The sequence below is a fragment of the Mus caroli genome, chromosome 16 (genome assembly GCF_900094665.2).
Source record: "Mus caroli chromosome 16, CAROLI_EIJ_v1.1, whole genome shotgun sequence".
Lineage (NCBI taxonomy): Eukaryota > Metazoa > Chordata > Mammalia > Rodentia > Muridae > Mus > Mus caroli.
In genome coordinates this window covers 81,356,903-81,379,822 of record NC_034585.1, presented here as the reverse complement: position 1 = coordinate 81,379,822, position 22,920 = coordinate 81,356,903, and the positions used below count along the sequence as shown (strand labels likewise).

The following is a 22,920-nucleotide window of genomic DNA, read 5'->3' as shown; positions in this document are numbered from 1 at the left end:
GACAGTGTTGTGGCATCTGCTGCCTTCATATATTTTAGGTATTGCTTATTTCCACAAAAGAGATCATAACTTTCATATTTGTAATCCGAGTATGATCAGGTTTTCAACTGGTTACAAGATTTGTGTGGTTAGAAAATGTTACTGATTAATGAAGCATGAAAGAGTGTTAAAAGTGTCATTTCTAGTCTAGCAGTGCAGTTAATATTTTACAGACTCTTATGTTTTTCCTCTTCATGCTTAATGAATCCCTTAAATCTCATGATTCAAAGAAATTAATTAACTGAGTTACTATTTGTAAGCATGTCATTTCTGGGAATTAACGTTTCTATAATAACATCTCTGTCATTTGTTGCATTGACTAATAGTGCAGGACAAGGTTGAATCACACAGTTTAGTTAATTTTTAAATGTTTCAGTCATCTATTATAGATGTGGGAACGTGAAGCTTCTCAAAGGTCAAATGGTGAAAAATGCCATAGTAGATTGCAGGTTGAGTTTGTAAGTATCACACAGTGCTTTCGTTTGTTTCTTTTCTATAAGGCTTTCACTGAGCATGGGATCCATAAGCACATGACCTTGGTTGCCTTCTCTGTCTTTCTCTTTCTGTGTCCATACCTATATGAATATCTTCAGTGTTGTTGGCTCATCACCCTGATATCAATCATATTATCTTGCATTCAAAAGATCAAACAGTGAAGTATTTCCATTGTTTAAATATAGTTTAAGTGTTCAGTGTTCTTGTGGAAGTGTCTTGAAGGCTAATTTTGGATCACCGTAGTCAATAATATCTGAAGCCATAGGGGGCACACAAGAGATCTCAGGAGTAAGAGAGTTGATTCCCATCATGCCTCTTTCTTCTCAGAATGTCTCTGGTAGATTTACTTCTAATTTATATATTGATAGACATATTTTACTTTTTGTACCTGAATATGTTTCATCACCTATAAGAATATTACAAATCTTTGTTCCAAATGGAAATGTGAATAAATTAATAAGTCAACTCTTTCTTTGGATGAAGAATTGTTTGGATATTCTCATGGATAATTAATATATTTAAACTTACATCCATGGATGTCACCATTTCATGTTTCACCGGTAATCTCTTAGGGAACTACAGGTGAGTCCTACTTCCTTATTTTCTGGTGAGTGGGGAAACATGGTAACTGCATCTGGTAATTCTAGTATATTCTTCATCTCAAAGTTGTAGACAAAATTGAATTACCTAAGGGCTGACAAAATGATTATAAAGACACTTTACACCAAGACTGTTGACCCTGATTCAATCCCTACTAATCACATGGTAGAAGCAGGAAAACAACCTAGAAATGCTGTCCCCTGCCACACATATGCCACAATACATTTTTACTGCCTTACCCCCTTGAACACACACACACACACACTCACACACACACACAGGTCATCTATCTTAGCATTGAGCTCATATTTTCTGGTCTTATCTTGTAATTTAATGGTAATTTGATTGTTCCCTCTTAGTCATTTGGTTGCTTAGAGAGGAAAGTTTTTTTTCTTAATAAATATATTTGAACCATATCCTTGCACAGTAGTTTTATTCATAATTGTTATTTGATTTTGCAATTATAAGAAACAGTTATAGAAGGGGCTCTTTCCCCAAGAGTCCATTCAGTGAATGACTCTCAGATCCATATAATCTTTCCTACTTGTTCTTTTGTGTCTCAGTTGTGATATTTTTATTTTGCAGGAAAAACTCATGGATACTAGAGCATCATAGTCTACAATGATTCTTTTAAAATTTTGTTTTCACACTTAAATGAAAAATATTCTCTTTAGAATTTAAAAATATAATGTACTTTCTGTGATTTGTGATCTTTTCAAAATACAATGATATAAGGAATAATACGAGGTCTGAAACATCCTTCCCAAAGTCCAGCTCTCCAAGCTGCCCAGAGAGGGAATCAATCAATAGTCCTACCCAGTAGTGACACCTATGAACCTCAGTAATGACAAGCATGGTAGGATATCTCTCAACACTCAATAATGATACTTAGATATCAGTGTCACTATTGGACACTTAAAACCAACAGTTGTCTAATTGTACTTAAAGCCCATTCAATAAGAGGAAGATCACACATGGTATAATCAAAGCCAAGGACCTAGGACTCGTGAGATAATGGACCTTAGAAAATAATCTACAACTTTACTAAATCAGAGTTAATTCCTAACTGATTCTAAACTTATGTTTATACCCAAAAAGAAGTATAGCTCTCACCCCTTATCTAAGATGTCTGTGTTTGCAACAAAAGGAGACAATTACAGGAAATCATAACTGGCCAGAATGCAAAGATCAATGATTCATGGGGAGCCCAACCCCAAATGATCCATCTACAATACACGTTTTGTACCTAAGGTTTAGAAAACATCTAGGTCAAAGATTGTAAAAGCTAGAAGGCTAGAAAATCTGCTGCTAGCTTTTGTCTCTTAGAAATTAGAGAGAAGTTACAACTATGATACCTCAACACTATGGCAATATAAACAAGTTCTGAACAATGACAACTTCAATTGATATGCTAATGTAAAAGGTGATTTCTCAGGGGGTCCAATTCCTAGCCAAAGAATTACAGGAAATTGGTGACTTAAGAGAGAGGCACAGTTAGTCTTTCCCAGGAATAAGCCCTCTAATTGTTAGCCAAGTGGGAAGCCCTGAAATCATACAGGTACAAGCAACACTGAACGGATTCAGACTGTCTGGAGCCATTTGTCTGCTTCTCTAGCAGAGCAAAAGTTTGTCTACGAGGCCGAGTCAAACAGGTCAGGCAGGATGGCCTGCTGGCCTGGCAGGATGGTGTGCAGGCAGGCAGATTTCCTGGCCTGCTGACTCATGGAACCAAGATGAGATATACTTTAGGTTCATGGAGAGGGGCTGAAAGTTCTATTAACCTTGGTGGAAGGAGCCGGGAGGCCTCTGGATGGGAATAGGTATATTTTGTGTGTGTCAGCACTGTTTCTGATAGCTTGTGGTTTTGTTTCCCAAGGCAATGCAGGGTATAAAAAGGCTATGCAAAATAACCTTGGGGGCTACAGTATTCACTGACAGCCCCTGCCCTATCCTGAATCTATCTCTTGTCTCTTCTTTCTTTCTTTTAATCATCCTAACTCCTCCCTCAGGGACTGTTCGATTTGTGCCAGAGGGCTCCAGCATCAAGCTCAGCAGGTTCTCTGACTCTGTCTGTCTGTCTGACTGTCTGTGTATGTATGTATGTATGTATGTATGTATGTATGTATGTATGTATGTATCTAATCTATCTAACCTATATATTAAATATTTATAAAAACTAACAAATATTCTATTGTTATTTCTTGGTATTTTAACTTTAATGAAATATTTATCTTTTTCTTTGATTATTAATCTTAGATTGATATTTTTATTATTCTAATTCATTTGATGACTCTCATAATAATTTATAAGCCTTTTTTTCCATTACTGATTTTTATAGGTTGGCAACTTTATTTAGCTTAGGAATGCAATATCACTTGAGTTCTTCCGAGGTTACTATCATGACTTCAAAACAAATTTATACTGGTGCATTATTTCTATTTCTTTTTAGTTTCCTGATTTCTCTGCTGAGATTTTTATGATCTATCAATTCCACAGCCTTGTCATGTTTATAAATTACAAAGTATATTATACTTTTACCCACAGGGTTTACCATGGAACTTGTATCTCCATTCTAAAGAGTTGATCTAGTGTGGCCAGAGTCCTGATTCCTAGCCAGCTCAGGTGTTAGACAGGCTCTTCTTCAGATTAGCAGTCAGCAGAACAGCCAGGCAGTGAGCACAGGGTGGAAGACTCTACTGAGTGTGGAGTTAGCACAGGGTGGAGGACTCTACTGTGAGTGTGGAGTGTGTACAGGGAGGAGGACTGTACTGAGTGTAGAGTGCTTGCAATGATTTGTTGACAACAATGTCTAATTTTCTGAGATTCCCTGAGCCACTCTTTACTCTTCATCCTCTCCCTTCCAACAATGCTATGAGCACCCAAGAGGAACTTCTGCTCTAAGTACAAGTAAGGCTACAGCTGGGAATCACACAGTTGAGCAGCTATGTACACACAGAGAGGAGAGTGTGGTGCCTTGCTTCTTTCTCCCTTCCTACAGGGATCTTTAAGTTGTACCATTGTCACTCAAACTTTTCTCTAGCTTTCTAAAACTAGAAAGTTCAGACTTAATGCTAGTTTTATTTTTTGTTTTGTTTTTTTTTTTCCTTTCTCATCTCTGAGAGCATGTTGACTTACCTGATAGTGGATGCACTCAGGTGTGACTCAGTTAATCCAAGTCTTACCTCTCTTAACCTCTTGTTATTGACTTTATAAAAAAAAAGCATTTAATTTGTTTACATCTCAAATGATATGGCCTTCCACAACCTCCCCCACTGACTTTTAAAATTATGTTTACAGTAATTGCAGGATCTTTCTAACACCTCTATGTTCAGCAGTCTCATGGTTTACTTAACTTGGGGTAAGCTATCTTTCTTCCCATTTCAAGAGCGTGTTGGAAATAGGCTGTTTAACATAGTGCACAGTAAAAGAAAGTTTGATAAATATTTTAGATAAGAAAGTAATTTTTGGTTGTTGGCAACTCTATCAGATTTTATCCCTTTGTTTATTTTTTTCCTTTCCAGCAGACATAGCATTTATAAAATTAGTAAATGAGAGCTGCTTCTAGGTTCAGTGAAATCAATCAAGTTTAAGGAAATCAACTAAGAGAGGAATACTATATAGAGGCTGGTAAACATAGACAATTCTTGTAGCACAAGATCTTTATAGGCATGAATAGAGTATGAAAAACAGAGTGGTTACATGAAACTAGTGTTTGGTAGAGGGATAGATTCACCAACCCAGAGGAAGGAGTATGCATACTTTATCTCACTCTTTTTTCTTCTCACACTTTATAGGAATTCTCATTATCTGAACCCCACTGATTCTACATGGTGAAAGAGCTTGTTGCTCATGAGGGACTTGAAAGCAGAACTCCCAGGGTTCTCAGAAAAAGCATTGATGCAAAGGAGAATAGAAAGTAGAAAATGGTAATTAGCATAACTTTTTTTTTTTTTTTTGCTTCAGCTCCCATTTCTGAGAGGACTCATCACACCTAATTTGAGTAATTTCCTTTTCAATTTCCTGGGCCATTTTATTTTACCTCTGGCTGCCCCTTGGATGAGTGGTAAGTGCTGAGCTCATCTTAAATGGTCTATCCCATGGTGCTGTTTTCATTGTGTTACTATTTGTGTCTATTGCCCAGGAATTTTGGTAAGAACCTATTAAGAAGCAGGAAATCTCCTGGGTTCCATTCATAGATTTACTGGTTCCAATGGTATAGCAAAACCTCAATTTCACTGTGACTTGAGTCATATGAGGAAAAAAGCCAAAGCCTTTAATGAAACAGAACATAACTGTGTGTTTTGATGGAGTGTTGCTTCTTTTGGGAATATACCCCCTAAAACATGTGATAGTCAGATATAAAAGTTATAGTGAATTATTGTGATAATAGACTTATTCTGATGATCATGTTGTGGTTGCTTGTCTTAAAACTTCTGATTATATGTGCAGCATTGTACAGAGGGATACTTTGCTATTTAACATGCTCTGTAGGATAGAATTCTAATCTAGATTACCTTTTCTACTTGTTTAATCAACTGAAGCCTTAGTGGAACATGATATTTCTGTCTCAAGTCCATCCAGCTCTTGGCTTAAAGGATCACAGTAATACCAGTAATATTTTTCAGTTGCAATTCAAGTTTTCCACTTTCTCTATTTGAAATGTGTCCCATTCTTGGGACATTGAATGCTGATGGAGGAAGTAAACAAAAAGGATCTTCTCAGAGGCAAAACATAGTGAGAAATATGAGGTTGCATTACATCACGTGTTCAAAGAAAGTAAACCAAGAGTTTTCATATACTAACCAGAGAAATCTAATGTTCAGTCAACTGAACAGCTACCTCTTGTCATGTACTGAACTGAATAGGAAGTATAGAGCAATGAGATGTGAAAGGACCAATCGTTTCCTGATTTGACAGACACAAGATCAGTAGTTATGTACCAAGGAGAATGAAAATTGGCTTAATGTTCCAGAACAGGAAGAGCAAAGAAAGAGTTCTGGGCAAATTTCACAAAACATTTGACATTGAGTAGGGAACAATAGAGTAAATATGAGAGTAGTATCAATAAAAATAAGTGTAACATAGATAAAATATTTACGGTAAGAGTTCAGTATGACTGTTAGAGATCATGTAAGGATAGATAGGAGATCAAACCAGTGAAGACAAGAGAGAACTGGTCAGTGCACATTAGATCTGCTGCTCTTTTCTTTACCATGGACAAATGATTGGCACATGAAAGTTATTCGAATTTGGACCTATGAGAACTAGGTACACAATGGATGATTTCTCTCCTGTCTTACTTAGTACCAGCTGTCAACTTGATACAGGCTAGAGTCATGTAAGGAAAGCCTTGATGAAAAGATTGTCTAGATCAGATTGGCCTGTGGACTTTTCTGAGGACGTTATCTTGATTGTGAACGAAAGCAGACAGTTCTCTGTGCACAGCAGCAGTCCCTGGGAAGATGGTCCTGAGTTGTATAAGAAAGTTAGGTGAGTGTAATATTGGACGAGCCAGCAAGTAGTACTCCCTCATTGGTTCTTCATCAAGTTCTTGAGTTCCTGCCATAACTTTCCTGACTGAAGGGCTGTGACCTCTAAATTGTAGGACACATAAACAGCTTTGTATTATAAGTTGCTGTTGGCCAGAGTATTTTATCACAGCAACAGAAATAAAGCTAGAAACCCTTTCATTACATGTTCTAATAACAAGTGTTTTGATCATGAGATACCAATTATGCATATAGTTAGGCACTTATCATTGAAAAAAATGTGTTCTCTGGGTAAAGATTAGGACATTTTATACAAAATACTTCATAAGGTTGTGAAGAATTCCAAGATTTTCTCACCCCTAAGTTCATTCTATCCAAAATTTTAAGGTTCACTAAGCACAAAACTAAAGTGTGTCAGTTTTGGAAGAACATGTGAAGATTGTCCATCATTTTTCACATTTTTCTTTGACAAGAGAGAGTGAGGAGAGTCTCCAGGGCCCAATTTTGAGACATTTGGCTACAGTTTCATTCCTGAAGTGAGTGAGAGAACAAAAAGTTCAAATACGTACATGACATAGTCCTAGTTTTTGGTGTTGGCAAGTTTGCAGAAATGTTTTCAGCAACTGTTATATTATTCTGTTTTTATTTTTTCTAATGCAGCTGGTAACAAAAATATGGTTACTTTTTCTCCTTTTTAATATTGTAAGCATAAAAAGGCATTTTGTGCAGAGACAATGCAGTATTAGCATGCAAAAAATATAAATATCATTCTGGTCTGAGAGCTGTGAATCAATTTTTTTATTTGTTTACACCTTCATATCTGAAGTCAGAACTAAAGGAAGAACTGATGTAAGAACTAAAAATACATTTTAGCACACATCACTTGTGCCAGTGTGTTCATGCATCCATAAGCATGCTCACATGCAACAGCATGCCCTATGGATTGTTAATCAGCTTTACCTTTCAAGTGTGAGTAAAAGCGAGAGGAAACTAGCAACTAGAACATAACATGCATTAGGAGCAGTTCTCAAAGAACAGAGTGCTGTTATACATCAAATTTTCTTTTTATTCGGACATATTAACAGCTTACCTCCTCAGCCTTTCCTTAGTGCACATTTACTGCACTGCCTAGAGAATTTTGAAAAGTGCAGAAGACATTTGATCCTCTTAACAATAATTAATAGTCATTAGTAATTCAATAATAATTACTTTTCAGGCTTGGTTATGTAAGAGCAGAACTGTCCTAGAATCTTTATAAAATAAATTATTATATTTATCTTAGAAAAGATTAGAAAATCTAGGAACAAGCACTTCTGAAGAAAATATCTTTTTGTAATAACTTCTCAGGAAAAGGTTTTATATAACCAATTAAAGTATCGTTGCATAACATACAACAAATGAAATTTAGAATAGCAGAGTATTAACTTCTTTTATGTACAATTTTATTTAATAATATCCTTTTATTGTTACAGTACTTAACATTATAAAACCCCAAATTTATATTAGGTGAATATTTTGAGTACAATCTATAGATTGTATTATTTTTCTATGTAAAATTCTAATAATCAGATCTTCTTTAACAATTATAATTTGTATGAAATATATAAGTTAAGGAAACCATATACAACTTAGCTGACACAAGTTGACTTGAAGAAATACCTTTGATAGAAATATATATACATATATATGTATGTATATATACACACATATATGTAAATTAATACATTTTTACTTAAAATTCTTTTGACATCAGGGACATTAAGTATTGCCAAGTTAAAACTTTAATATATTTCAATATCTCCAATAGTGCTGCGATATAATAGGGCACATGTATCATCAAAGCCTTTAATAGAGTTTGAGTAACAGGGCAGTAGTGATTGATAAACAACAGACAATGAAGAATGGCTTTCCAATACTTCTACTGGGGTTATTTAAGAGGCTTAATCTGAGATCTATTTATTTGTTGCCACTGTAGAGCTTATTAATTCAGTCTTATAGATAGACGCAACAGAGTTTCAGGAGAGATGAGGTTTGAGGGAAGGAATGGAAGAATACATGAAGGAAGATACCTTTCCTCCTCTCCACCTGTCTGATTTGCAGTTTCATTTGCTGTGATGAAACACCATCACAAAAACAAGTAGGAGAGGAGGGTGTGTGTCATCTTACAGCTTGTAAACCATCATCTAGGAAAGGCAGGGAAGGAACTCAAGGCAGGTACCTAGAGGTAAGAGCTGAAGAATTGGTGATCATTTTTACTTATATCCTCCTGTTTCAATTTTTGTATGTCATATGTTTCTAAGAATTTTTCTATTTCTTCTAGATTTTCCAGGATTTGAAGGTCTGGGGTTGTTTCATGCATTCTCAAACAACCCTCCTGATTTCATTGGAATCTCCTGTAAAAGTTCCTTTTCATTTAGATTTTTATTAAGCTGCGTCATTTCTCATCTTGGGTGTTATCTTAGTGTTACTTAATGTTATTGTGATAGAATATCATGATGATGAGTTTATTTTGATTAGGATTCCAGAGGCTTAGAGTCTCTAATGGAGCAGAAACCATGAAAATTGTTGGTAGGCACGGTTCTTAAAGATGATCTCCAAGGACATACTTCCTACAGCAGTGCTACATCACCTAAAGCTCTCTAAACAGTGCCATCTGCTGTGGATGAACTGTTCAAATTCCTGAGACCATGGGGACCTTTCTCATTCAAACCACATTTTATGAACCTGGACCTCATAGTTTTCAGGCCATATAATGATTAAGTCCAAATACTAAAGTCTTCATAGCCTTTCATATTTAAAATTCTCAAGTCCAAAGTCTCTTGTGAGACTCAAGGAACTCTCTTAATTGAAAGATTCTTTAAAATACAAAAGCAAATTACATTCTTCCAACATATAATGGCACAGAATACACATACAAACACACACACACATGTGCACACGTGTGTGTGTGTGTGTATGGTAGTATATACTATTATATGTATTCTCTCTCTCTCTCTCTCTCTCTCTCTCTCTCATCACCATTCCTAAAGAAAGGAATACAGCTTTTGGTTTCAGAATCCAGAACAAGGGGCTGAGGTGCATACTTTACATACCAAAACAGACCTGACCTCCATGTTCTCCCAGCATCCTGCAGTCCCTTCTTGGCATACCCTGCCCCCAATCCTGAACTTCCCAGTCCAGAGGCAGGGGTGTCCTTCCCACAGAGGCTCTGCCCTATATCATCCAGACATTTTGACACCCTGCTGTTCTCTCTCTCTCTCTCTCTCTCTCTCTCTCTCTCTCTCTCTCTCTCTCTCTCTCTCTTCTGCCTAAGTGTGTTGAGTGCATACACTTTCTTTTTCCTCTCAACCCCATGGTGACATCCCTGGCTTTATTCTTGGGGCCATTGAACTCACCTACCTGAGAGCCGCTCCTCCAAACAACTGCATTTAATATATTCTAACCTGGCTTGAATTGGCTCATTTCACCATCAGAGCATAATGAGAAAATACTGAACCAAATCAAGCCTAAAACCCAGCAGTGAAAACACCAAATCTTGTCAAAGAGCATAGATGGCTTTTACTTTACAGCTTTGCTGTCTCTAACACTGTAACATGTGTCTCTTGGGCTGGTACCATTCCCTGTACCCTGTTCTCCTTGGCTTCTATCCCATGGTTCTGGCATTTTCTATATCTTGGCACCTTTACTGCACCCTAGGCTTCACATTCACAGTTTCATAAATGGTGTTTGTGGTTCTCTAAAGCAACAGAGGAGGATTTTAAAACCTGTTTCCTCAGATCTTTCATGTCTATTAAGCTATCATAATTTAAATAGGACTGCCAAATTTGGCTGCCAGCTAGGGGTAGGGCCCTAACCCCCTTGAATCACATTAGCACCAGCTTTCTTGCAGGGTTCCCTGCAAGTGACATAGCCAGCAGAGAAAATGATCCTGGTGAGGTTAAGAAATGAAGCTCTGGTCAGTAAGACTTTAGCCCACGCTGGGTCAAAAACTTCTGGAGTCTGACCAACTGGTTTATTTTTCTTAACATTTGAACACAGTTTAAAACTTTAGAGAAAAGTTTCCACTTGAAAATTATCACAACAAATTTTATGTATGACTATAGTGAACCTCCTTTGCAATCTACACGTTTTTAGCAAAGCAATTGTGACATTTACCATAAGAGTTGAGTTTTTATTAACAGAGAGGACAATGTTCAGGGAAGGACCTAATGAAAAAGAATTTCTAGTAAGCAGAAAGATGGGTTCTATTGATCGAGAATGCCAAATTTATGGCACCTCTTTTTATAATAACGGGTTCCATTGCCCAACAAAGCTCAGGATCAGGGCCTAAACAATGTTCAGGATTTGGGAGGGATTTGGGTGAAGGCTGGCTCCATAAAAGAGCAAAAGATCACCAGGTTGTTAGACAACATCCACTCCAGCCTTCTGGGTATAAAGGTCTCATTTCCTTCCCTAGAAGGAAAAAGTCTCTGTGTTTAATTATTCTGCTTTCTCTAGTGCTTTCTGTAAGCTATGCTCTACACACTTTCTCACATAGTTACTCTCTTAAGAGCAGAAAATATCTCTGGCTCTTTTATAACATAGAAGTTTAGCTGGGTGAGTCTTTGCCTGAGGGTACCTTTCTTTTTATTACAGTGAAGCAGAGGAAGGCTCTCCTAATGGAACTAATCTCTTTATCTCTTTCAGCAAGTTTTGACTGCAACATTATGGTTTTTTAATTCATTTTTAATGTACATTTTTGTATTTCTTCCTATTCCACTTGCCATTTTTCAATGCAAGCCTGCACAGGAGTCTTTAATAATAGCCATCACACAGACTCAATATAATGTTGCCTTAAAAGTTAATATCAAGGGAGTAGAACACAACATCTGTTCCAGTTATCTGTTATCTGAGTGATTGGGACCAGCAGGATCCAGGGATGCAGGAATGCCTTCCGACCAGTGGCTCAAGTTCCTTCTGGTTGTGCCAGTCTACCTTGGGCACTAACTTGGTAGAGGCCAGTCCCACAGCCCCTAGAGGAGGCTCCACTACCAGGTGCTCTATCATGACCAGGACCTTAGGATACCAGCATCCCAGGATCCCAGGAGCTTGGTCACACCAGGATCTCAGGGTCTCAGAGGCAGCTTGACTCCCAGGAACTCTGATACACTCAGAATCACAGAATCACAGGATCATAGAGACAGCTGGACTCTGAGGAGTTCTGACTCAACCAGAACTACAGGAAGGAAAGGCTCCAGTCAGATATAGCAAGGGCAGGGAGCACTAGAGATAATCAGATGGCAGGAAGCAAGCATAATAACAGAAGCAACAGAAACCAAGGTTATTTGGCATCATCAGAACGCAATTCTCCCACCATAGCAAGTCCTGGATATACCATCACACTAGAACATCAAGATTTGGTTCTGATCTGAAGTCACTTCTCATGATGATGATGGAGGACTTTAAGAAGGACATAAATAACTCCCTTAAATAAATACAGGAGAACACAGGTAAACATCTAGAAGCCCTTAAAGAAGAAACATAAAAATCCCTTTAAAGAATTACAGGAAAACAGGGGAAGGAAATGAACAAAACCATCCAAGATGTAAAAATGGAAAGAGAAACAAAGAAATCACAAAGGGAGACAACCTTAGAGTTAGAAAATCTAGAAAGAGATCAGGAGTCACAGATACAAGCATCACCAACAGAATATAAGAGATAGAAGAGAGAGTATCAGGGGCAGAAGATACCTTAGAAAACATTGACACAACAGTCTAAGAAAATGCAAAATGCAAAAAGCTCCTAACTAGAAACATCCAGGAAATCCAGAACACAATGAGAAGACCAAACCTAAGGATAATACGTATAGAAGAGAGTGAGAGAGTGAAGATTCCCATATTAAAGGGCCAGTAAATATCTTCAACAAAATTATACATGAAAACTTCCCCAACCTAAAGAGATGCCCATGAACAAACAAGAAGCCTACAAAAATCCAAATAGGCTGGAACTGAAAAGAAATTCCTCCTGTTACATAATCAAAATACCAAATAATTCAATAAAGACTATTAAAAGCAGTCAGGAACAAAGGTAAATTAATATATAAAGGCAGACCTATCAGAATTACACCAGACTTATCATCAGAGACTATGAAAGACAGATGATCCTGGACAGATGTCATACAAACCCTAAGAGAAAATAAATGCCAGCACAGACTACTATACCCAGCAAAAATCTCAATTACCATAAATGGAGAAACCAAGATATTCCATGACAAAACCAAATTTACACAATATCTTTCTACAAATCCAGCCCTACAAAGAATAGTTGATGGAAAACACTCACACAAGGAGGCAAACTACACCCTAGAAAAAAAGCAAGAAAGTAATCTTTCAACAAATCCAAAAGAAGATAGGCACACAAACATAATGCCACCTCTACCAACAAAAATAACATGGAGTATCACTTTTCTTTATTATCTCAACATCAATGGACTCAATTCCCTAGTAAAAAGACATAGATTAACAGACTGGATATGTAACAGGACCCAGCATTTTGTTGCATATAAGAAACACACCTCAGTGACAAAGACAGACACTACCTCAGAGTAAAAGACTGGAAAAAATTTTTCCAAGCAAATGGTCACAAGAAACAAGCCATTGTAATATCAAATAAGTCAACTTTCAATCAAAAGTTATCAAAAAGGGTAAGGAAGAACACTTCATACTCATCAAAGAAAAAAATCTACCAAGATGAACTCTCAATTCTGAACATCTATGCTCCAAATGCAAGGGCACCCACATTCATTAAAAAAAAATGTTACTAAAGCTCAAAGCATACATTGCACCCCACACAATAATAGTGGGAGACTTCAACATCCCACTCTCAGCAATGGACAGATCATGAAAACAGAAATTAAACCAAGAATCAGTGAAACAGAAGTTTTGTACCAAATGGATCTAACAGATATTTATAGAACATAACATCTTAAAGCAAAAGAATATACTTTCTTCTCAGCACCTCAAGGTACCTTCTCCAAAATTTACCATATAATTGGCCACAAAACAGGCTTCAACAGATACAAGAAGATTGAAATAATCCCTTGCACCCTGAAAGATCACCACAGACTAAGACTTGTCTTATATTCCAACAAAAACAATGGAAAACACACATCCACATGGAAAATGAACAACACTCTATGATAACTTGGTCAAGGAAGAAATAAAGAAATTAAAGACTTTTTAGAATTTAATGAAAATGAAGACACATCATACCAAAACTTATGGGATACAATGAAAGCAGTGGTAAGAGGAAAATTCATAGCTCTAAGTGTCTCCAAAAAGAAACTGGAGAGAGCTTATACTAGCAGCTTGACAGCACACCTGAAAGCTCTAGAACAAAAAGAAGCAAATACACCCAAGAGGAGTAGACAGCAGAAAATAATCAAACTCGGCTGAAATTAACCAAATAGAAACAAAAAGAACTATACAAAGATTCAACAAAACCAGGAGCTAGTTCTTTGAGAATATCAACAAGATGGTAAAAGCCTTAGCCAGACTAACCAGAGGGCACAGAGTCAGAATCCAAATTAATACAATCATAAATGAAAAGGGAGACATAACAATAGAAACCAGGGAAATTAAAAAAAGAATCATCAAAAGTTTATACTCAACTAAATTGGAAAATGTGGATGAAGTGAACAATATTCTAGACATAAGGTGTCAAAGTTAAGTCAGGACCAGATAAACATCTAAACAGTCCTATAACCCCTAAAAAAAAAAAAAAAAAAATAGAAGCTGTCATTAATAGTCTCCCAAACCAAACCAAACCAAACCAAACCAAACCAAACCAAACCAAACCAAACCAAACAAAACAAAACAAAACAAAACAAAACAAAATCCAGGACCAGATGGGTTTGGTGAAGAATTTTATCAGACTTTTAAAGAAGACCTAATACCAATACAATACTCTTCAAACTATTCCACAAAATAGAAGTTACACTACCCAGTTCATTTTATGAAGCCACAATTACACTTATACCTAAACTACTCAAAGACCAAATGAAGAAAGAGAACTTCATACCAATCTCCTTTATGAACACTGATACAAAAATTCTCAATAAAATTCTTGCCAACTGAATCCATGAACACATCAACATGATCATTACCCATGATCAAGCAGGTTTCATCCCAGGGATGCAGAGATGATTCAATACACTGAAGTCCATCAAAGTAATCCACTACATAAACAAACTCATTGAAAAAGCAATTGACAAAATTCAGCATCCTTTCATGTTAAAAGTCTTGGGAAGATCAGTAATTCGAGGCTCATACCTAAACATAGTAAAAGCAATATAAAGAAAACCAGTAGCCAAAATCAAACTGAATGGAGAGAAACTTGAAGCAATCCCACTAAAATCAGGGACTAGACAAGGCTGTCCACTCTCTCCCTATCTATTCAACATCGTTCTTGAAGTTCTAGCTAGAGAAATTAGACAAGAGGAAATCAAAGGGATACAAATTGGAAGGAAGAATTCAACATATTTGCAGATGATATGATAATACACTTAAGGAAACCCAAAAATTCCACCAGAGAACTCCTAAAACTGATAAACGACTTCAGTGAAGTAGGTGGATATAAAATTAACTCAAACAAATCAGTAGCCTTCCTCTACTCAAAAGATAAACAGGCTGAGAAAGAAATTAGAGAAATGACACCCTTCACAACAGCCACAAATAATATTACATACCTTCTTGTGACTCTAACAAAGCAAGTGAAAGATCTATATGACAAGATCTCAAAAGATGAAAAGGCCTGCTTTCCCAGGCCTGCCAGCATCAGAGACAACCAAGTAAGAACTCACTCCCCAATCTCCTGGCTGCCAAGACCCCCAAAATCACACCCAACAGCTGTAATTTCATTCTGTCACCCATTTTTCAGACTACAACTCTGCTCGCTTTCCTGGAAGCCTGTTGGCACCAAGAACAGCAGGTAATACCCCTTCACCAAGACATTCCCTACAAAGTCCTCTTAAAACACACCCAAAACCTCAGTACAGGGGGACACCAGGGCCAAGAAGTAGGAGTAGGTGGGTAGCGGAGTGGGGGGAAGGGTATGGGGGACTTTTGGGATAGCATTGGAAATGTAAATGAAGAAAACACCTAATAAAAAATGAAATAAAAAAACACACCCAAAAGCCTTAAATGGCACCCTACTCCCTAGACTCCATTTTCCAGCCCACAACACCGACTATCTACCAGGAGGCCGCTGTGGTACCAGGGACTGTTGGCTATGCTGGTAATAGAGCCCTAAGAGTCAAGGTTAGTGTTTAAAACACCAGAGGCCATGTAGGCCATATATATATACACACACACACACAAAGATAAACATTCTACTTACTAGAACTGAGGACTCATTAGTCACTAGAACTCCAGGTCACTCTCTGAAGACAGAGTAAATAAAAACCAAGAGGAAAAAATATCACAAAAATATCCATTTAACAAAGAAACCCAGAAATTAGCATCTCAGCCTATAATAACTGGAAAATCCATATGACTTAAGGCTAGCATAAGAACACAATCAACAGTCAGAGCAACATGGCACCAACAAAGCCCAGCTATCCTACTAGATTAAGCCTTGGATATTCTAACACAGATAAAGCACAAGAAAATGACCTTCAACCCAATCTTAAAGAGGCATTTAAAGACTAATGTATAGATTCCTTAAGGATACACAGCAAAAGTATAGCCAAACAGGGGAATGAAATAAAAAAACTGTTCAAGATCTGAAAATGGAAATAGAAGCAATAAACAGTACTCAAATGAGGGAATTCTGGAGATGAAAAACCTAGGTAAGAGAACAGAAACTTCAGACACAGCATCACCAACAGAATATAAGAGATGGAAGAGGGACTATCAGGTGTGAATGACACAAGAGAAGAAACTTGTCTCTTAGAAGATTCACAATCAACACAAATAAAAGAATCTCTGTCTCTTGCATCTTCTTTCTGCCCTTCCTATAGTCATCCTTACTCTCCTAGTTGTGGTTTCTCAGTTGAGTGTAATGGCTTGCTCTGATAGAATGGTGTTCAGCATGAGGCTCAACTATGGGGGAGCCATGAAGAACAGTGTTGAAAAAGTGAGCTCTCAGAAAGACAGAAGGAAACTCAGAAAAAGGAAGCAATCAGTGCGTTTTTTTCTCAGGAGTAAAAAAGACTTAAGAAAACATGGATAAGGGAGCTCAGAAAAAGTAAAGGAGATTGAAAAAGGTAAGAGAACTAGTAAAAAGGTCAGAAAGAGAGGGAGAGAGAGACAGAGACAAACAGAGAAAGAGACAGAGACAGAGAGGGAGAGAAATGAAAAGAATGGAAATGGAAACAGCTATATGCTTTTTGTGCAAATGTTTAATATGCTTCACTGAAGTAGGGCAACAACGACATAATGTTTTAGATTTTGTAGAAAGGTTTGTCCTTGGTTACCTGAGAAAGGTACAATAGATATAGTAACCTAGAAGAAAGTTGGAGAAAGACCTCTAAATTCTTATTACGTGCATGAACTAGGTAAAGTGCCCATAGATACTTTTACTCTTTGGATCATGACTAGGTATAGGGAGAGAAGTGGGTTTCAGAGAATCTGTCCTGCCCTCTGTTCTGGGGACACTGCGGCTGATGCAGAAATGTTGTGCTCTGATATAGGTGAGTCACAAGCTCAAGATTTTAATTTATCTTTGGTTATCTTCTGAACATAAACTTAAAGATGCTTCTCATCATCCAAAAACCATCTCCATTCCATCTGTATATTGAGCCTTCTGGATTGAGGAATAAATGTTTTGTGCCTTTGAACCCAAGCCTATAGCTTTTACTAGGTCTCAAAGGTCTAAGTCTACTCCTGTTATCTAACCAATGTTAACTATAGTCTAAAATATGGATTTCAATACAATGGTAGATACTAATGTACATCCTTTTGTAAACTGATGTTCACATAAACTTCAGGGAATCAAGAGTCCTAAACTTGGATCTGCTTCTCATAGGCCAAATGGAATCCTGATAAAGATACCTGCCTGTTCTGATCCAATCCAGCAGGTGGCCCCAAATATAAATTATAAAAACTAGCATATATCATACAATTTAGAATTTATATACATTGAAACATGTATACAGCTAAATGCATGTTCACACATGCATGTGTTTAAATAAATTATCCACATTAAATATAAATTATACATTAAATGTAAATCATACAATTTAAATATGAATTATATACATTGAATATTATTTAAATACATTAATATATTACATATAATAAATGTAAATGATATGCATTAAATATTAATTGTATGCTCTAAATGAAAATTATATAATTAAATATTAATTAGATATGTTAAAATATGAATTAAAAGAGTTAAATCTATAAAACATGTTATATATTTTATGAATATAAATTATATACATTGTTATGATTATGTTAGTATATATTATATGGTAAGTATAAATCATATGAATTAAATCTATAAAATATGAGTTATTATATATAATATACATAATTGTGCATACAGGGAATAACGGAATGGACCCATGGAGCTCTAAAAAAATCAGTTACAAAAATAAACAATGAGGAGTTGTATATTCCTTTACCACAAAATTTTATTTTGAATTTTTTGAGCTTGGATGCCAAAAATGCTCTGCTGCTACATGTCTATGGTACCTTACAACTAAGCATGTTCATGCATAGGTGAAATGGAAGGATCCACTTACTGGCATATGGCACGACTCTGATCTATATTAATATGGGGAAGAGGGAACATACATGTTTTTTTTCTCAGGATGCTGAAAGTGCCAGGTAGCTTCCAGAGTAACTGGTGAATTGTGCCAATGCTGATCCAAAAAATGATGCTGACGGTGATCTTGCTGAGTAAACTAACAATGGTGACAGGTAAGCTTTATTGAACATATGTTCCTGACCCACCTTTGCTACATCCTTCTGTATGGTCAAGGCCAGAAATAATTGTGACCTCTACAATATTCACCTGTTAGGATTCCCTCGGTTTGAGAGTAAAAAGTATTCTAAATTGGTGAATTACATTGAATGGGTCAGGGACTACCAATTTGTTTTACTAGACATAGTACCAAATTCTGGATGTGTTTCTGTGCACCCTCAGACTTGGAAGAAGGCTGTAGTACAAAGCATTAAGATGGGAATGTCTATATCAGACTGTACAAGCTGCCTTGCCTCCGGCTTTTAGACCTTGCAGGACAGAGAACATGAAGACTGCAGAATCTGCCTTCAAAAAAATCAATCAAGTGGACAATTTGTTATAATGACCCTCCTCTTTCCTTTAATGTGACCAGTTATTCTGATTCAGTCATGGACTGTTCAGGAAATCAATCCAATATTGGACAAAAGGAAATGACAGTGGGCATTTGGAGGGCTGGTTCTGGACATTTTCAGAGACATATTTGGGAATTGGCACCTGCTTTGTATGATGTTCCGTTCATTGTGGATAAAAATGAACAGGTTCTGAAGTTAAGGCAAATGTACCATCCTGTGTTACCCCACCTCATCTTACTAATTGGGAGTGTTAACTTTGTTATTAGCTTTGATAATGAGTTCAATGTTTCTTATTTTAATTGTCTTTTGTCCAACTGTGTTTCTACACTGTATGATGGTCAACTGGTAATGGTAGTACATTAAAAAGCTTTTATTATGATTCCTGTAAATTTATCTGAATCATGGGTATTCAGAAAAAGGCTTACAAATATTGGAAGGATTAGCTCACACTCTGTCAAAGAGTAAATGTACGGTTGAGCTGATGATTGCCGTTGTTGCTCTCATAACTCTTATAGCCAGGGCTACTACTTCTGCATTAGCTTAAACACAGATGTACAGACAACCAGTTTTGTTAATCATCTCGCAGAATATGTAATTAATGCCCCGAGAATACAAGAAGATTTGGATAAGCAGCTAGAACAAAGAATTGACACATTATATAGTGCAGATCACTGGAGATGAGGTACAAGGAATGAAAGTCAGAGCCATTTGGAATGCCATGGTTAATATCTCTAGATTTGTATAAGTCCAAAAAATGCACAATGAGAGTCAGCATACCTGGACCAGAGTAAAAAGGCAACTTTAGTGTATTTGAGATAATACTAATACTTCTTTAGATTTATTTGCCCTGCATAAGGAGGTTGTAAGTCTAAGAAATGCAAATCCTTGTTTTTGTCATGAATAACACTACAAATGATATTCTGAAAGAAAATTACAGGCTGTTTTTCCTTCATAGTTCTCATTCACTTCTCTCTCATCAGGCATAGCAGGACTTGGCTTTATGATCCTTTTCATGACATGTCTATTACATGTGCTTTTGAGAGAAATCATCAGGGCTTTTACAGATGTCAAAGCAGAGTTACATAAGTCCAGGCTCCAAAGTTCTCCCTAGCAGAAGTTGGTAGTCAATGATGGGTAAGATCGTCTTGAAAAACTTCTCAACCTAAGAAAGGCCACAAATATAAGATTGTTTGCATGCCAATGATGGGTAAGAGCTATGTTTTCAAATGACAAGCTAAGACAGGCACAAATTTCTACTCTGTGACTGACAAAATGCCTCTTATAGATAAGAAAGATAGATAAAAGTCTCTCAGAGAGGGATCAACCTAAGACAGAGTGTGAGTGCTATGATTCATGTATGATGATGGGCAGGGTAAAGGCCATACTTCCTTCTAAATCAGGGACAGCCTTTCTAAACCAATAGGTGATACAGCTTTGTCTTGTATAGATGAAGAAAAGGGAGACACATGGAGAGCACTTCCTGAGTTATCTTTGGCTGATTTCTTGCTTGTGATTAATCATGAATGAGTCTGCCTGCATCTGTTTTTGTTTTTAATTAAGATGTGCATTGTATCCTGCCAAGTTCCTCAGCTTACACATATGTTCTCAAGAGACTGTCCTAGCCTGAAGGAAATGGCCTTTGTCAAGCACAAATACAGTGTACCATAAACTCATCAAGTAAACATGTGTGGTCATTGTTTAACTTCCTGGGATTGGTCACATTTTGTGTTGCTTGCCTTTAAAAGACACTGAGAAAATACACACATTGTTTGCATGGTATCCACCAGCAGCCCTTCCATCTCTGTCTCTTGCATCTTCTTTCTGCCCTTCCTATAATCATTCACAGTTCTGGTATTTCTGTTGACTGTACTGGCTGAAGTTGATACAACGAGTAAAAGGAAATGATAATCAAAAATGTTCCTGACACAAAACACACCCAAGAAGTCTGGGACACTATGAAAACACCAAACCTAAGAAGAATAGGGATAGAAGTAAGTGAAGATTCCCAGCTACAAGAACCAGAAAATATTTTCAACAAAATCATGCAGGAAAATTTACCCAACCTAAAGATACATATGCCAATTTGACTTAGTCAGGGTTTCTATTCCTGCACAAACATCATGACCAAGAATCAAGTTGAGAAGGAAAGGGTTTATTCAGCCTACACTTCCACATTGCTGTTCATCACTAAAGGAAGTCAGGACTGGAACTCAAGCAGGTCAGAAAGCAGGAGCTGATGCAGAGACCATGGAGTGATGTTCTTTACTGGCTTGCTTCCCCTGGCTTGCTCAGCCTGATCTCTTATAAAACCCAAGACTACCAGCCCAGAGATGATACCACCCACAATGGGCCTGTCCCCCTTGATCACTAATTGAGAAAATGCCTTACAGTTGTATCTCATGGAGGCACTTCCCCAACTGAAGCTCCTTTCTCTGTGATAACTACAGCCCTGTGTCAAGTTGAAAACCAGCCAGTACAATTGGCCTCTTGTCAACTTGACACACAAACACATCACTATTAAGCTTCAACCCTTACTTTCTTAGTCATCCCCAAGATCTAAATAATTTTAAAAGACCCACAGTCTTTACATATTAAAAGTTCAATCCCTATAAAATGTCCAATATCTTTTAAAAGTCAAAATGTAATTGAGGAAAATATGTAATAAAAATATTAAAAATCAAAAAAAAAAAAAAAAAGAAAAAAAAAAGTCAAAGCCTCTTAACTGTGGGCTCCACTAAAGTATTTTCTTCCTTCAAGAGGGAAAAAAATGTCAGGGCACAGTCACAATCAAAAGCAAAATCAAACTCCAACTGTCCAATGTCTGGGATTCACTCACAATCTTCTGGATTCCTTCAAGGGCTTGGGTCACTTCTCCAGCCATGCCTTTTGTAGCACACACATTGCCTTCTAGGCTCCAGATGCCTGTACTCTACTGCTGCTGCTGTTCTTGGTGCTCATCTCATGGTCCTGGAATCTCCAAAACACTGCATGACCCTTCTTCAGTCCTGGGCCATCAATTGCAACCGAGGCTGCACCTTCACCAATAGCCTTCCATGGCCTCTCACAGTGCCGAGCCTCAGCTGCTCTGCATGATGCCTTCATGCCTTCAAAACCAGTACCACCTGGGTGACTCATACGTATTACCAATTCCTTCTGCTGCACGAGGTACAAATTTGGCTATCTCTGGAACACAACCTCTTTGTGCTTTCAGAAAACACTTCCCAGAAGATGTCACCTCAACGATGCTGGGCTCTCTCTCTCTCTCTCTCTTTTTAAATTTGGTATTTTCTTCATTTACATTTCTAATGCTATCCCAAAAGTCCCCCATACCATCGCCCCCCCACTCCCCTACCCACCCACTCCCAATTCTTGGACCTGGCGTTCCCCTGTACTAAGGTCGTCCCCTGCACGACCAATTGGCCTCTCTTTCCACTGATGGCCAACTAGGCCATCTTCTGATACATATGCAGCTAGAGACACGAGCTCCGGGCAACTGGTTAGTTCATATTGTTGTTCCTCATATAGGGTTGCAGACCCCTTTAGCTCCTTGGGCACTTTCTCTAGCTCCTCCATTGGGGGCCCTGTGATCCATCCAATAGCTGACTGTGAGGATCCAATTCTGTGTTTGCTAGGCCCCAGCATAGCCCCACAAGAGACAGCTATAACAGGGTCCTTTCAGCAAAATCTTGCTAGTGTATGCAATGGTGTCAGTGTTTGGAGCTGATTAGGGGATGGATCCCCTGGTATGGCAGTCTCTAGATGGTCCATCCTTTCGTCTCAGCTCCAAACTTTGTCTCTGTAACTCTTTCCATGGGTGTTTTGTTCCCAATTCTAAAAAGGAGCAAAGTGTCCACAATTTGGTCTCCATTCTTCTTGAATTTCATCTGTTTTGCAAATTGTATCTTGTATCTTGGGTATTCTAAGTTTCTGGGCTAATATCCACTTATCAGTGAGTACATATCATGTGAGTTCTTTTGTGATTGGGTTACCTCACT

General features: G+C 37.4%; 1 long non-coding RNA gene across 1 annotated transcript; it reads left to right on the top strand.

Annotated features, from left to right (window-relative positions):
* Nucleotides 1-430: 430 nt before the first annotated feature.
* LOC110311199 lies at nucleotides 431-20,593 on the top strand. Its single transcript, XR_002379939.2, has 4 exons — nucleotides 431-497; nucleotides 5,098-5,197; nucleotides 18,420-18,529; nucleotides 18,756-20,593. It is a non-coding gene; the product is annotated as an uncharacterized LOC110311199 (long non-coding RNA).
* The last annotated feature ends 2,327 nt before the right edge of the window (nucleotides 20,594-22,920 follow it).